Here is a 12,997-nt window from a genome sequence, read left to right on the forward strand (position 1 = left end):
CCAAGTTTACCACAAATCCACACATCGGTCTTTCTTTTAAGACTGTGTCCAGTGTCTCTTTTTTTTAATTCAAGCTGATGGGTCACTGGGAACACATGAACCAAACTGGCTCCTCCATCAATGCTTTTCACTAATATGAGTCACCAGATGTGATTCCAGTTTTAAAATCTTTCAGATCCGAAACACGCCATGAAAACCATTTAAATTTCAGTCTTTTGATCATCAACAAGGCTGAGCAAACAGTGCGGGAATAAATGTTATTATTGGTACAGTAACAATGCAAGGTGGCAATCTAGATATCAGTGTCTGGGGAAGTTTGACAAATGTAGCTCTTGCGAAATGTATGGAAAATATTCCTCACTTTCTTTTAAAACCCAGTCATCCCTTTTTACTTTTTGTTTTTGTTTTGCACACTTATCTCTAAGTAATATTAAGTGTTAAGTAACGCTTTGTTTGTAACTTTCATGCGCACTAAGTAAATTTTGGGAACTCTGCGAATGTCAGAGTTGATCCAGCCTGGAGTGCAAAAGGTCAAGCTGTCACTGGCAATTTGAACGAGCACTGGTAAAGTCCAATGATGGCACATCCAGTTATCAATCAGGTCAGGCTGGTCAATAGTTACCAACAAGCTTCTTGGTACTGAAACAATGAAACCTAAGTGCTCAGGTCGCAAACACAAACAAAAAAAAACAAGTAAAAACCTTGATTTATTTTAATTTTCTTTCAATCTAAAGATCTGGAAAAGATGTAGAAGCCAAAGTTGTTTTGTAGTGATTTGCCTCCTTTGATAGTTCTATTGACTTCTCAGTGGATTTATAAATGTGTGTCATTTCCATCAGAGAAGCCAGCGCCAAGCCCATCCGCCACACTGCAATGATGTCAACAAGTTTATCTCCTTGGATTACTGGACCGGCCAGAACACAAACACTCAGGGATGGTAGCATCGGAGCAAAGGGCAACCGTTTCAGCTGAAGAGTTTATTTTTGGCCTTGACAGATGCGTATAACATGACTCCAGAAAAAAAAAAAAAAAAAAAAAAATAACAAATCACCACTGTGACAAATCATCAGTCCAGCTCATTGAAAGCAACACTGACCTGGCAATATGCTATATGCTCTGGGTCAGATAGAAGGTAGCTGGTCACCTTTTCAGGTCACGTAACCGATGGAAAAGATCTGGGGATAAAGGGAAGTAGGTTGAGTACAACTGCAAGCACTTTGCAAATCCCTCAAACTGCTTAAAAGAGCAAATATTCCACAATTTAACTTAAATTACAACTGAGTGTTGACTTGATTCAGGCTTGTGTTTTCTTGAAGGAAATTCAAGACACAGGGAATGTGACACAACTGACTCTCATCACTCTCTTCTTACAACCAGATATAGAAATAGTTTATGTTGACGTTGCTAACAGCTTTAGTCAGATAACAACCATCAGTACTAGTCAAAGCTCAAAGTGATCCAGAATGAAGCCTCACCGCTGTCTCCCAATGAAAGCAAAAACTAGTATTGAGGTACATTAAAAAACAGCACCACATAAACTACTACTTTTGTACTATACACTCATTGGCATGGGTATTTGGATGGATGGATGGATGGATGGATGGATGGATGGATGGATGGCTTAAACTTACTGATAATAGTTTATCATATTTGGGTAAATAATTCTACTATATACAGAACTACAATAACCGTAGTTGTATATATTCCTCCAGAAGTGAGACCATTCTTCTTTGGTTGGTCTTTTTCAACATTGTGTCCCTTATTGGCTTTATTTTTGTCCTATTAATGCAAATGAAGTTACACAAGCAATATAATACATTTACTAGCAATAGCAGCAGCTCTAGTCGATGGCGCTCAAGGCCACCTACATGTTTCCCTAAAAGCAATGTTCACCATTTTTTCCAGGGTAAACATGCCTAATCACATAGTGGGTGTGCAAAATTATAACAATTAAACTATATCATGTTTACATAAAGGTTGCAGTCACTTTAGTTTGTAGTTTTATCAAAAATAATGTTTTTTTTCCCCGAATACTGCAGGACAGCCTCTATGTGCGACTCAAACACCCAGGCTAGGAGGCTGTTCTTGCTACACCTATTTTGTATTGCTTGAACATAAGAAAATGCCGTTTTTGCACCTTTTATATTGATAAAATTTATTGAATTTCCTAATGTCTAATGCAATTTAGCAGGAGACTTTAGGAAAGTGAGTTGCAGGTCAGGTCACTTAAAAAAAATTGGTTTCATTGTCAAATTTTCCACATCATAGAAAGTTTCAATACACTTGCAGGAAACAAGCGGTTTCTGTCAACTAAATAATCTGAAGGATGCTGCTGAGGGGGGGAACTTATTCCAACTCAACCCATCACTAGTTGTCCAAATCTTCCCATTCACTCTTGCCATCTTGACATCAATATGTAAATGTGTAAATAACAGCAGGCCTACTTCAAATAGCTTTTTCTATCTTATCTCTGAACTAACAGGGTGTCTGTTCTGACAAGAAGGCGGCATGTTAAGTTACCACCAGATGAACAGAAAGAAAGTACGTCTAATAGAGATCATATAATCTCTAATCCATGTTAGAAGAGGCCTTAGTAGTGTGTCAGCGATCCACAATGCTGATTCTGCAGCTCAACATCTGTGGAAACTGATAACATTAAAATAAAAAAAATGCACTGAAGAACAATTTGTTCTCATGACCTCAATAAATAAGCCATGCTTTAAAGAAGATTAGACAGCCAGAAATCCTTTGAAGTCAACAGACATGTCTTCCCTCTAACACACTCAGCTTTCAAAGCTGACAGAGGCACAAAAAAAGATGTGCAACTCTGGGACACACTGCAGAGAATAAGATATGATAACTTAATGGAGCAACAGTAATGAAGCAGCGATGTTAAGATATTTACTTAAAATAAGAAGTAAAACCATCTTGAAAAAGGTTTATTCTCAAATAAATAAGTTAGCCTGTTAAATGATTTATTCCTTTGCGTGTGAGCAGGGATTTGGGGCTGCAACAGTTGCAACCATCATTTTTTTAGTAGAATATAGGGAATCATATACCATGTTCCTGCCTGAAGAATAACTAGAAAATGCAACTCTTTGATAGATTTAGTGAAGTAAAGATGAAGAATCCAGTGAAATTGGGTGCAAACACATGTTACCACACACAATCCATATCTTAACTCTCAGGTATTTCAAAAATGTTCCTGAAATGAAAAAAATGCTTCTTTTCTTTATTTTTTTCCATCCATGCAGGATTTTATTCCCACTGAAGTACTTCTTCTGACTACGAGTCGAGGAGCGATTTGGAAACACAGACATCCAGGCAAAGGCAGCAAATGGTGAACACTGAAGCTTAGCATTCCCGTTTTTCAGCTTTCATCTGCTGTGGCTTCATATGCTCTCTCTAATACCAAAAGTGGAGTGATGAACTTGTTCATGTTTGTCTGCGTGTGCTGGGACAAGCTGATTAAATCAATTTTCCAGTTTGAGCTGTAACATGCTTACCCCCAGTGCTGTAAGGGGTTTCAGTGTCTGCAGAAACTACCGCTAACTCTCATGGGAATCATCCTGTAACTATGGCAACGTGAAGGTATAGCGCTACACTGTATCCTGCGTTGGACCACAACATCAGCACCACGCAGCAGTCTTTAGAGTAAGCTACAAGCTGTCTTACAGACAGGTTCAAGCAAGGTGCTGCTGTCAATCTCAGACTTTACGAAAGTGGGATTTCCTCACGGTGATGAAGCAAAAAAGAAAAGAAATGTTTTTAAACCCAATAGTCAACAAAACTTAGTTTATTTTGGGGATTGCAAAATCAAGCTCATCCGAGTTTGCCCTCAGTGCACTTAGTCAAACGAACTGAAACGTTTGAACGATATATTTCTCTCCTCATGTGAGGCGGCTGCTGTATTGACGAGGAAGACGATACAAACAATAGCTGTGTTTCCATTACCACTAGAATTAACACAAAACCTAAAAATTGCTAATGGAAACCCCAACATTTCCAAAAGGTTTTTCGCTCCCATGAGGTGGTTTTTCAGACGTTTCAGTATAGCAGTGTATTGCAAGAGTGTAATAGAAACACTTTCTTCCACGTTTATGTGGCCTGGGACATGACATAAGAAATGTCATGTGACCACTTTGTTTCCAGTAAAGATGGTGCGGAATGGAGCAAACAATGGCAATATGCAGTTTTACAATGAATTAGAATAAGAAATGAGGGAGAAGGGCTTCAAAAAGCTGTGGCGAATCCTCTGGAGCACGTAGAAAACCCTGAAATTATGCGATGTAGCTACCTTGCATGAGCAGTAATTCTCGTAAAATTTCATCAGCCAGACGAGATTTTACGAGAACTGCGGCTTATGCGCTCAACACTGTTCAATAGAAACACATGCAAATCCTAATAGTTGTTTGTCTAAACATTTCAATTTTTGCTTTTATCTTGCAGAAAACTGTAATGGAAACCGAGCCAATGACAAAATAACTTACTCTTGTGTCAGTTAATCCAGTGGTGTTTTTTTTTCCATGCATCAGTTGTAGTCTACTTATGCATTCGCTTTACATGAAGTGTACCGAAACCTACATATTTAGTTGGGCTACAGTTAATTTCTCAGGCTGCATTCAGGCTATTATAGTCTGGGGGACTTTCAATTGGGTAAGGAATCCCTAGAAATTCTGCATCTTTATTTTGTTTGGTTTGCTTTCATATTGCATTTACTTGAAGTAGAGCAAACCAATTGGACAACGTATCGCAATCGCAACAACGGCTCAGGGGTTGATACTTCCCAAAACGATAACCGACTGAGAAGCAAATAAAGATGAAGAAGAAACTGGGTAGGATCTAAAACAGCTCCTTCACTACAAATAAACAATTAGAGACCAAGCTCAAGCCAACTTGGGGTTTCAGCTCTTTTTTCAGTGTTTCCTCATGTAGTTTTCACTAGAAGCTATCCAGTATGATTAGCAGGAGAGGCAGCAAGCTACCCTGCACACTGCATTACGTTCTGGTTAACTAGATAGTAAGATGGTCTCTAGATGGTCTCCTGTCTCAGCAGGTCTCCCTGCCAGGAGTAGCAGTTCCTGTTGTCTGTTGTCTTTCTGTCCTCTTCACCCCACACAGCAGAGGCAGATGGCTGCCTGTCCTTGAGCCGGGTTCTGCCGGAGGTTTCCTTCTTGTTAAAAGGGAGTTTTTTTTCTTCCCACTGTCGCCAGTGTGTTTGCTCAGGATGGGAGATTAGTTGGAGCCTCCAACTCAATCTGTTGGTTTCCTTATATAGACTATTATGAGTTGGCTTTCATTATGTTTTTTTCCTGTCTGTAAAGCATCTTGAGATGGCATTGCCGTGATTTGATGCATATAAATAAAGTTGAATTGAACTGAATTGAATTGGTCTGTTTGCTTTCACACTGTAAGCAAACCGAACCAAGATTCTTTTAGAGTGCATTCACATCAGGATAGTCCAATAGGGTCGGTCTAGTTGGGGACTCAGCTCAGATGTAAGGAGGTGTATCCATGCCGACCAAGATTGCGTTTACGCTGCACTTTGTGAAATGAACCTTAGATTAATATATATTTATATTTAGCAAAAGAGAGGACAAGACCCACGTGAAGAAGAAAATAGTACAACCAGAGGGTGGCGACACAGACTGTGATACATGTGTTAAAACAATACTGGTTATAAGTTTCCCATTGGATTTAATGGGAAAGTTTCCCAAAACCTCTGACTGGAGGTATAATTCAAAGTTGCTGTCCAAACTGGACAAAAAATATTGCTGAGGGGAAAATCCACAAGAGGTAAATGGAGAGAGTTTTCTTCAGAAAATACCTTCATCTCTTGTTATTATATCTGCGAATATCTTTTTTGTTTGCTCAGGCCTGAAGCAGCTGGCGAGACAAGCTATTTCATTACTTGTCAGGTCAGACAGGATTTGTAAATTTCCTCCTGTTTTCCTTTAGAAAGAAACAAAAAAATACCACAAGTGGTTGTGTAAACTTTATTCTACATTAGTAGAGGGTTTAGGGTTATGTTTTCTTCAGTTATTAGCATCTCTTTTAATCTTTCTTGTTCGTATCTTCCAAACGCAGATCAGAGGTTAAGCTAAAAAGCTCGTGCCTTCTATAGAGTGGCACCAAATACCAATTACCACTTTCCCACTGCAAAAATCCAGATATTAGCAGGCTTTAGCTGTTTTCTTTTTAACCATTTTTCAAAACAGTTTGACATTTTCTTCAGGTAGGCAAGCCTCCAGTTCATCACAGTACTAAACTGTCATATAAAAACAGTGATAATTGTAACAAAACATGGTTCCAAAAACAACAGATTCTGTGCGTTTACATGGACATATTTAGTTAATTCCGAATAAAAGTTAATTCCGCTTTAAACTGATGAAAAACGACCATGTAAACACTTAATTCCTAATGCTAATTTCTATTCTGAATTAAACTTAATTCCGATGTAAGTGGCTGGTTTATTCGCATTTTAATTCCGAATTATTTAATTCCTCTGACAAGTTAATTCCAGTCGTTCTGTGTATGCTCATTACCCTGTCCTGTCCCGATGACGCGCGTTGTTTTGCCTCCCGTGTTCGGTGATCTATCTTTCTTTTTCTTCTCTGTTGCCACGAAAAGTGAAGTAGTATGCTTGTATTGAGCTGATACTTCAAAATTGTAATAAAAATAGTGGTGAAACTGGTACTCATTAAGTAGTTTTTACAAGTTACGACTGAAAAGACAAGAAGCAGGGAGCCAACTTTGTTTATTTCCAGGATACGTCATACGTCACGTGCACCCTCTGTCCAATCAGAATCCTTCCCAACCCGCCGCTCTAAAGAGGAATTAAGTGAGGATGTGTTTCATGTAAACGTTCATTTGGAATTATTATCTTCATGTAAACTCGTAAGAGAATATGTTAATTCCGAATTATTAATTCCGAATTGAAAAAACACCATGTAACCGTACCCATTGTCACACCACCATTAATCCCATTGCATCAAACTTAAGAGGCAGATATCCCAAAACCTCAGCAGATAAAGATCAAACTTGGTGAAGATTTGGTTGGATTGACCCTTTAATACACCTTCAGCAGTATTTTCCAAGAAGGAAGTTGTCATTGTTGTCACCCATTCTAGTCAATATGTAGAAATGTGGATTCGTGGCTGGTGGACTAATACCACACCCAACCATCACACTCCTGTGTGTAGCTGTGTTTCCGCCACTGTACGTGCAGAGCAGGTGTGCGCTTGCGTCCTCGTGCTCCTTAAATGTCCACACATCAGCTTTGACAAATGAGAGAAAGAGAAGCTAATAAAAAAAAATGTCTGCTTCAGGAAAAAATAAAATAAAATAAAAGGCCGTCTGAGTGTGCACGTGCACGCTTATCAGCAGGGGCTCCACTTCACTCAAAGAGCAGTGAGGCCGCGAGTCTCCCAACTGCGGTATGACTCACAGGATATGCGCGCGAGCTGCTGGCTTGCTAGAGTGCGCGCGTGCGCCCTGCGCAACGGTGAAAACCTGTCTGGAGAGCGGTGTGTAGCCAGAGGACTGTGTATGTTTACGCATGTGTGTGTGTGTGTGTGTGTGAGTGAGTGTGCGTACTTGCTCTGGCACGACAGAATCAAAACATTCCTCCTCGCGCCCTGATCAGCAGATGCCACATACAAGATTTTTGCACTTTTTGTTGCCAGATGTTTTCGTACAAGCTACTACGAAGGCCCTTAAACACACACATAGGGGACACACCTCCATTTGACATTGGCTCATATTAGGCAATGGGGCGGCAGAGCAAGAGCACCCCCTCCTCATGAATCCTTGACTAACTCCCCCACCTCCTTCTCTCCTATTGGAGAAAAATATCTATATACAGGCTTTCTATAGCGTGAAGGAATTGCACCGTAAAACCAGCAGTAATGCAGCTCTGTTTAAAAAACAACACAAAGGGACGGAAAAGATGCGCCTTTTGGCTGATATGTGGCTTAATACACACGTGACGGCAAGAAGAGCTCGTGCGACTCAAGTTCATGCGAAACCAACATGTCAATACTGGCCTATATTCTCCCTGCATCAGATTTAAGCCATGCCATTGAGCTGTCATGACCATTGTAGAAAAGGGGGGTGGGGGGGACAACAAAGAGCCTCTGGCTGTGCCACATGTGCGCGTCCACAACACGCACTCTTAATGTGTGTCACAAGCTCTAGCGTATTCACAACACAATATATATCTACGTTAAAGTGGGTATTCATTTTTTTTTATTATTATTTCATACGTGTTGGTATGTTTTATGTGCGTGAAAAACACGCATCGCTTTACATAAAGCAATAATAACGCGATGGATCTCCTTGCATCCCTTCTGCGTTTTGCACAACAAGCTCATGTGAGGTGAAAACTGAAGTATTTCTGGGTTTTTTTCTCTGTTCCCTTTGTTTTTACTTCTTTTTTTTTTTTTTTTTTTTTTTTTTAGCAGTCTTAGGTCTGTTGAATGCACATGAGACTCTTAGACTTTCTAGAAAAAGCACCGAGTAAACAATGTGAAATAGATTACTGATCTGTTTTGCATTAAGGAAGGAAAGAAAAAAATCATTAAAAAAAAGAGAGAGAGAGAACTCACCTTTTCACGAGCAGACAGCAAACAAGGATCTCCGTGCAAATTCTGACTTCTAAATATATTTATATATATGTGGCAAGTCTCCTTCTCCACTTGCGCAATGTCTTCTTGCTCTCTTTCCAACCTGTCCGTCTTGTTTTCCCGCTAATCTGTTATTTCACTTTTTTTTCCCCTCACCTCCTTTATTTCCCTCTGTGCCTTCTTCCTCTCAGTCTCCCTGTGTTGCCGTTTTTTCTTCCCCTCTCTTTTCTCCAGCAGGAAAAAAAATTAAGCAACCAGAAAGAAAAAAAAAAGAAACGTAGCGGTCAATCAAACGGCAAGATGGAGTCTTAGAGTTTGTAGGGGTGCCAAAGGAGAGTTGTTTGTGTATAAATTCACAGAGAAGCCAAGCAAAAGGGGTTAGATTAACTCCAAAATATGTTAAATGATATTTGATAGACGTTGTGACAGCTCAGGGCTGGGACCAGACCAAACGCTGCTCTGACAAGGAGGGAAAATATTTTGTTTTACTTTTTGGTTCCCCCCCCGCCTCCTGGTGGTGTTGAGGTTGGTACAGTCCGTCCTTGCTGGGCTTGTACAGCGGAGCCGGGTGAGAGACGGTTCCCGCCTGGCTTCGAGTCAGCAGGTAAACAAACATACCTGGTGTAAGAACAAAGATGTGGAGGAAAAGCAACGGGTGGTTTCAGCTTCAAGGAGGCAAACAATAAGACCTGAAAACCCGAAGCGGTGGTCTGGGAACTCTGCTCTGTTTCTGGTCCACTGGAACAATGAAAGTTGTTGCCTGTTTGAACTGTCACAAGCATTTCCTTCACAAAACATAAAAAAAAAACCTTCTCATAATGTAAAGTTAAAGCATACCCTGAGGACGATCTTTCAACAAGGAAAAAAAAGTATGGAAACAAAAGGATGTTTAACATTATTTAACTTTTGCAAACTGGGTAGATGGCAATGTCCAGTTTCCTTTATATTAGCTCAGAAAAACATACAAAATGTGGGGGGGGGGGAAAAACACAAAATGCTGCTAATTTAACAAATATCATATGTAATATTGTTAAAAATGAAATCCAGAGAATAATTTGTAATCTCTGTGGAAGATAAATAGACTGATTACCTTTCTTTCCTTTTAATTGATCATTTATCAAACATGACCAACAGCTGTAGTTTCATATCGTCATGTAAATGCATGTAGTATGCTTTCATTACTTATGTTGGTGGGAAGAGAAGAAATCATTCCAACCAGGTCCTATAATCAGGTCAACCCTAGCACAGATCAACAATGGCGCATGATATAGTTCACCTTGCCAAGTGAGAAAAACATCAGCAATGACCTTCAAGAAAGAGTTGTTATCGTAGCATAAGGCAGAAAGGGGTTTTATTTAGCCATTTACAACCAATTTGGAGTCCATCAGGGGCAGACTTACCATTAGGCGAAACTAAGCCATTGACCAGGGCCCCCAGTTCTTTAGGGCCCCATAAAACCTGTCACACACTTATGGTTATTTATTACTTTGTTACTTATTACTAACAAAAATTATGTTTTTCATTAAAATGCATTCGCTAAACTGTCAACAGAATGATTATTATATTATGTGTCTCGGCTCCGCCCCTTCAGGTATATAGGGCCACGGACTAATACCTAATGTGATCTGTGTGTGTGTGTGTGTGTGTGTGTGTGATGCGGTCAGTGAGTTGATCTGTAACGTAAAGAATGACTCGTCATAATAAATGATCAGTTCATCGAGTGAAGCAACCCTTCCCTGTCATTATACACGGTCCTCTCAGTCAGCAAAGAGACTTTTACACGGGCTGTTTGTTAGCAACGCAAGTAATATACAGTAGTGGAGTAGAACGTGCAATATTTACCATGGGGCCCCATGCCTGCCTTTGCCTGTTGCCCCAAATCTCTTAAATCCGCCACTGTTAAGAAGTGGAAAATATTCAAATATTCAAAACAGCTGCCAATCTTCCCAGGAGTGGACAACTAACAGTCCACTCTCAGATTAGGTTGTTCAAAACTCAGATGATCTGCAAAAAAATCAGCATAAAAAAAGACCCAACTGCATCTCAGAAGACTTTTTTGGGAGGGTTGCCTGGAGAAAACACGGCCTTGCTGTGGCAAGTTGAATCTGAACAAACCCCAAAGCATCAGGAGCGATGTCCTTTAGACGAATAAAAAAATCATTATTTACAGAACCATGTTTGAAGGAAACCAAATAAAGCATATAACACCACAAAAACAACTGTCAAGCACGGTGGTGGAAGGCTGATGATTTGGGCTTGTTTTGCAGCAACAACACCTGGGCGCCACCTTGCCATCATGCTGACCATGAATTCCTTTAACCAGCAGATTCTTTATAATGTTTCTGAACGTTTTGCTTAAAAGAAATTCTGCCTTTGTTTAACATTTGTTATTCCCTTTCCTGTTATGAGTATTAGAAGTTCAAGCGCATTATATTTTTTTTGCTGTATGTTAGAAAGGGTCTCCAATTCTCCACAAATGGGTTAGAAAAAAAGCATGCTAAAAATAATTGGTACTGAATTCTAATCTGTTAATGAACTATTATTGCTCTCTGGGTCAGAGGAAATTTGATTGGCTTGACATGACTTGCGCTGGGTTAGAGCCTTGATTAGCTTTATGTCAAATGCCAACTTTCATTACTTAAAAGAGAAAAGGAAAAAAATCCCTGTGAAATTCTAGCATTTAGAGCAGGTCATTAGTGTCTCCTGTCGCCTTTAAATTTCAATTTAGCTCAGCTCCCTATATGTTGGTTTCAATGCACTGACTGAATATGAAAACACTTAAAAGAAAAAAGGTAAGCAGACACCCCTGAGTAGTCTTATTGGTGATAACTGGTTTGATAACTGGCTTGTTTACAGTCTTTCTACTTATATTAAAATAAACCAGTGTGGACGATGATTTGTATCAGGCTAAGAATATGTAAATACCTATTTTACAGTATTTCACATGTTATTATGTGCATACTGTAAACTGTAACAACTTTCACAAACTGTGATGACCCTTTAATCACAGGTAAAGAACATTTAGCCATAAAGTCGCCTGCATTTATAAATCTCTGCATAAAAAAACTCTTTCATACAGAAGCAAAGGGAAAAATAAACATGATACGTTTAATCCAGTTGCGTCTATGCTGCGTAGTTGACACAGAATAGAGGCGCTGAGAATGATGGTTATGTAAGTCGGGTCATAGTTTCCCCAAGTGACACACATAGAGTCTTATTGTATTGCCTTTGGATGACCACATAGTTTCCTGTGTGTGCTTCCCAGCAACATTCAGAGTGGAACATGACAACAACACTATGCAATATTCCTCTGAGGATTAATTATGAATGTTTTGAGTAAACCTGGTGATAATAACATTTACATGGATTTTTTTAAATTTAGATTCAGATAGTTTGTTCGCCATTTGTACATGTTTGTAAATGGGAATTTTTGTGCAAGCACATACTCAAAATTTAATTTTAAGGTAAAAAGATACATTAAAACAAGTGCAGACAGAAAAACAAACAATAAAACAGTTAAAGGAAGCGTGAATAATACATCATATATACATATAAAAATACTCTCAATCTGAGAATATTGCATATTATAGCAATACTGGTGGTATGATCAGAGGTTTGACTACAAGAGGTAAAGATGAGAGCCAGTAAAATGTTTGGCTTTATGTAGGAATCAAATGATTTTATTGTGCATGTGTATATATGTGACGTGTATAAGAGAATACTGTAGTTAGTAGCTTAATCTCTTTGCGGTTCTGTTTGAACCAGCTTACATAATGATCCCTTGCTTCAGTCAGGCTGTGGTGAGCCACATATTTGTTCCACCAGAACACATTGGTGTGCATTTAGATGAGGAATTTTGCCACTGGATTCATCCCAGATCCACACATACGGTACACATGTCCCCACACTTAGCTGGAAACAAACAAACAAAAAAGAAAAACTAGGCGACTTGCCGTGCTGCGGTTCATGTCTCCATTTAGGAGACAAAAAAGCAGCACTTTGTCCCGTTGAATCCAGTAATTTGTTACATCATTTGCCTCATTTAGAGCTGAGATGGTACCTGCAGAGCACAACAGACTCTCAAAAGCAGCTGTAATTTCTGCGGTTGTATATATCAGTGGTCATCGCTTATCTTGGTCTCACAGCTGTGCAGCCCAGATGGATTAAAGCACTTTGCAGTTGACCTACACCCTCCAACATCAGCGTTAGCTATCTGGTTGTGTCAATAAGAAGTGAATAAGCATCCTCAACAGGCGCAGTTTGTGCAGATATTTCTGCTACATATTTCTCTAATGTAATGATGCTCCTAAAAACAGTGGATCCTCTGTGTGTGCCGTAAATTGTTGAATCAGCAGGATCGGTCACACTTTCAC

General features: G+C 39.4%; 1 protein-coding gene across 1 annotated transcript in view; it reads right to left on the reverse strand.

Moving 5' to 3' along the window:
- The window catches only part of ndrg2 (NDRG family member 2), a 47,154-nt gene extending 38,150 nt beyond the window's left edge, over positions 1-9,004 (reverse strand). The window contains exons 1-2 of the mRNA XM_079258015.1: positions 8,607-9,004; positions 1,097-1,175 (exon numbers count right to left, since the gene is read on the reverse strand). The gene's annotated coding sequence lies outside the window, so the exon portion shown is untranslated. The remainder of the gene's footprint in view (positions 1-1,096; positions 1,176-8,606) is intronic.
- Positions 9,005-12,997: the final 3,993 nt, after the last annotated feature.

This window comes from Telmatherina bonti (assembly GCF_933228915.1).
Source record: "Telmatherina bonti genome assembly, chromosome: 18".
NCBI lineage: Eukaryota > Metazoa > Chordata > Actinopteri > Atheriniformes > Telmatherinidae > Telmatherina > Telmatherina bonti.